This window comes from Eptatretus burgeri, chromosome 11 (assembly GCF_056783735.1).
Source record: "Eptatretus burgeri isolate ZD-2024b chromosome 11, Ebu_testis_v1, whole genome shotgun sequence".
Classification (NCBI taxonomy): Eukaryota; Metazoa; Chordata; class Myxini; order Myxiniformes; family Myxinidae; genus Eptatretus; species Eptatretus burgeri.
In genome coordinates, this window is record NC_140971.1 from 61,718,418 (window position 1) to 61,722,992 (window position 4,575).

The window sequence follows — 4,575 nt, forward strand, 5'->3', positions numbered from 1 at the left end:
ATCAACTTTATTGAATGTCACAGATTAAATTTAAAACAAAGATAAATATTTCACTTTTTTATCTGTGGAAATATTCCCATTTATAGTTATCTTTGATTTACTCTTGTTTATTATTCACAGAATTTAGAGCCCATCATGAGTGTCAAAAAAAAGAGGGTACGATGATTCATATATTCAATATGGATTTACACCAATCATCATCAATGGAGAAGAAAGGCCTCAATGTGTTATATGTAGCAAAGGTTTGGCAAATGATTCTATGAAACCAACAAAGTTGAAGCAACATTTGCAGAATGTTCATCCTCAACACAAGAACAAAAGCTTTTTTGAACGTCATGGGAATACTCTCAAAAAGATGAAGCTGGATTCAACAGGGGCATTCCAACAAATGAACCAAAAGGTTATTGAAGCTTCTTATGTCATTGCACTGGAGATAGCAATGCAGAAAAAACCACATACAATTGGGTAAACTTTGATCAAACCTTGCACTCTCAAAATGGTGGAAATTGTGTTGAGAAGTGGATTGGAGAAAAAACTTGCAGCAGTTTCATTATCAAACAATACTGTTCAAAGAAGGATCAGCAACATAGCCATTGACATCAAGGATAAAGTTGTGCAGGAGATCAAGTCTGCAGCATTTGGCTTATTTTCAATTCAACTTGATGAATCGACTGATGTGGCATCGTGTTCCCAGTTGCTGGTGTTTGCAAGATATGTTAACTCGGGTTCATTTAAAGAGGAGTTTCTCTTCTGTTCTCCTCTTGAAACAACTCCCAAGGCCTCAGATATTTTGGAAAAGGTTTCATCTTTCTTTGGATCAGAAAATCTTTTGTGGGATAATGTCTGTGGGTGCTGTACAGATGGAGCACCAGCTATGTTGGGGACAAAATCTGGATTTCAAGTTTGTGTGAAAAAGCGAGCTCCAAACGTGAAAGGCATTCATTGTATGATCCATCGTCAGGCACTGGCATAAAAAAAACACTTCCAGCTCCACTCGGGAAGGTTTTGGATCAAACAATTCAAATTGTGAATTTTGTCAAAGGAGGAGCTCTCAACTCACGACTTTTAAAGCAGTTATGTATTGACATGGATGCAGGCCATCATTTGCTTCTTTTCCACACAAATTTTCGATGGCTTTCAAAAGGAAATGTAACTGAGCGAGTATTTGAGCTTAGAGATGAGCTCAAATTATTTTTTGAAGTTCAGGGTAAGATGGAATTATTTGCCAGGCTGGATGATGAGGAATGGATCATGCGCCTTGCCTATCTGGTTGACATTTCTGAGCAGCTGAATAAACTGAATCTTTAGATGCAAGGAAGGAACACAAACATCATAAAATACATGGATTCCTTGAAAGCTTTCATGAGCAAGCTAGAAAATTGGAAGAGAAAGGTTAAGATCAAAAATGCTGCAATGTTTGAGAAACTGTCATCAATTTTTGTTGCTTGTGGTGAAGACCAAGTGTTTCCAGAACTTGCAAAAAATGAAATTTTGCAGCATTTGGCAGCACTGGAAAATGAATTCAGCCGATATTTTCCTGAAATCAGTGATGAGTTGGATTTAGTCCGAAATCCATTTAAATTGTCAGTTGAAAATGTTCCTGATGATTGTGAAGATGAATTTCTGGAGCTGAAGACTGATTCGGGAGCAAGAGATATGTTCGATGAGAAATCAATCACAGAACGTTGGCCCTTGATGTGCGATTCCTACCCAAAAGTGGCAGAAAGAGCTATCCATGCATTGCTTCCATTTGTGTCGACATATCTTTGTGAGTCAGGCTTTTCAACTCTGTTGCAAATGAAAACGAAGCAACGAAGTAGATTGGAGGTTGAAAATGACCCGCGTTGTGCACTTTCAAGCACTCCTCCGTGTATCCAAGAATTGTCGAAGAAAAAGCAATCACAGGTTTCTCATTGACTGTAATCTTCATCAGAATAAAATGAATTACAATATCCTGGCATCCTATTGAACTTTTTATTTGTTGAAGTATGCTTCAGTAACTTTAGTCTGTTAAGGCCCAGTCACACCTTGACGTTTTAGCCAGCGATGGCAACGTATTAAAATTTATGTAAAACGCTGGCTTACGTTGAACTTTTGATGTTTTTTTTTAAAGATTCGGACGTATTCATAGCGACTTGGTCTTATGTATAACGCATTGGTAACGGACACAGAACGTTTCGTTGTGTTTTAGATAACTTATACCAACGAATGCTGAACCTGTTGTCGGCCGACACAACCGATGCCCAACGATAGTCTAACTTCGGCATAGTGCGTTGCACGCATCGCCAACGATGTCGTGACGTAGCCTATTAAAAGGCTGACGCACAACGATTCGAATCATAACTGCCGTAGAAATGGAAGTGACAACATCGCGGTCACACCTTGGCGATCTTGCCAGCGTATGCCGACCTAAGAAAAATGTGTCTAAAACGTTGGGGCACGTCAAATACGGTATGAGTAAGTTTGGTATACGTGAGTAGAACGCTAAAGTACGCTATCATACGTCGTAGTAAGTAGAGTACGTCAAGAAATTTTAAACATGTTCAAAATTTTACGACGTACTCGGCGTATGACACACGTTCCGCATGCGATGGGGATAAGTTGTACACACGATATGCGGATGCTTACACACGTCCACAAAGGCTACTTTATAAGCTACTCATAAGTCGAAACACGTCGCGGTAATGTCTTTTTTACGCGAAACTTATTTCTAACTTATGTTTGACGTGCTTTGAACCAATTCTTTACGTAGTCCCAACACACATCGACGTATGTAGACGTATTCCAATGACGTCTTCCAGTCGGCAAAAAAAATAAATGAACGTGTTTCTAGCTTACAACTGCCATATAAAGACGTGTTCCCAGCGGTTTTGGGAATTGGTATATAAAAATGGTGTTCATAAAAGGGGAACCCAACAATGTTTTCGAGTCCTTTTTGAGTCGATGTCCATGTCAGCAGTAACAGTATCAGTATCAGTATTAGTATTAGTATTAGTCGTAGTTTGTTCATGTTGGCAGTAGTAGGTGAGTGTGAGGGGGAGGGTGTGGGTTATGATGGATCCTCCTTGCGTCCGCGTGTCCACGGGTAGGAGACATCTTTGCACCATTGTTCGAAGTTCTTCGCGGCTAATTTTTTATGGGGCTTTTTCAACAATGAGCTATAGCTTGTTTTTACGATTTAGGTCTATTCATAACGGGTTGGACAAATGCACAATGAACTAATAATGTGCATAGAGCGCTTTGATTACTTATAGATATGATATACCAACGAATAATTATCGTGTAGCTGGCGTTCACAAACTATGCCCAACGACAGCCTAACTTATCCATATCATGCGGCAGTTTATCTTTGCCGGCGACGTGGGGTTTGCTCTTCATAGGCTGCCACTCAACGATTTAAATGGCTGCATCTCCACTATTGAAAGTAGACGCTTGCGCTCAATAATTGGATTTTTTTTTGCACTCAACGACTTTTAAACGGTACCACTCAGCTATTTTCATTGTTTACAATGAACGATTTAAATTGCTGTCACTCGCCTTTGTTTTTTGACGCTGGCGCTCGGAAATTTTAATCGTTTCTATTGAACGTGCGAAATCGCTCAAACTCCACTATTGAAAGTAGACGCTTGCACTCAACAATTGGATTTTTTTTTTACACTCAACGACTTTTAAACGGTACCACTCAACTATTTTCATTGTTTACAAGTAACGATTTAAATTGCTGTCACTCGCCTTTGTTTTTTGACGCTGGGGTTTGGAAATTTGAAGCGTTTCTTCTGAACATGTTAAAACGCTCAAACTCGACTATTTTAAATAGACGCTGCCGATGGACAATTGGAATCATAGCCAAGCTAGACATCGAAGTGTGACCATCCTCGTCATGCCGAAGAAAAGTTTGAAGAATGCTGCAAATAAGTGTCCTGGCCGTGGCCGTGGACGCTGAGGCAAGGACGATCCATTATACCGACGTCTTTCAGCCTATGAGTAACTTAAAAGTAACGTCTGTCGACGTGTGGCAACGATCGCGTAACGTGCCAACAACACGTTAATCATAGGTTAGAAATAAGTTTCGGGTACGCTAAACATTACCTCGGCGTGTCTCAACTTATGATTAACTTACAAGTAGCATGTGTTGACGTCTGTCAACGATCGCAGACCGTGCATACAACTTGTGGCCAGCGTAGCGGAACGTGTGAGTCATACGCCGGCATACGTCGTGAAATTTCAAGCATGAAAAAATTTCTGGACAACCAAAAAGTACAACGTTTAAAGCCAACGTACAACGACGTATGGCAGTGTTTTTCAGCGTGCTCTCAATGTTATCAAAACTTACCCATAACATATTCAACGTGTGCCAGCGTTTTAGAAAAAAAATTCAAAAATCAGCATACGTTGGTTAAAACGTCAAGGTGTGACTGGGCCTTTAAGTAAGTAGTTATGAATATAAAAAAAGTACTTTTATTCAAGTTGTAAAATCCATCAACATTTTCTATTGCTATTAAATTTGTAAAACTCCACTATAATTATAATCCAAGTAAATCTATATGTACTGATAGAGAAAAAATTAAAAGATTT

The 4,575-nt window shown here is 39.3% G+C and overlaps 1 pseudogene; it reads left to right on the forward strand.

Moving 5' to 3' along the window:
• The first annotated feature begins 496 nt into the window (after nt 1-496).
• On the forward strand, nt 497-1,917 carry LOC147017210 (zinc finger BED domain-containing protein 5-like; annotated as a pseudogene).
• The last annotated feature ends 2,658 nt before the right edge of the window (nt 1,918-4,575 follow it).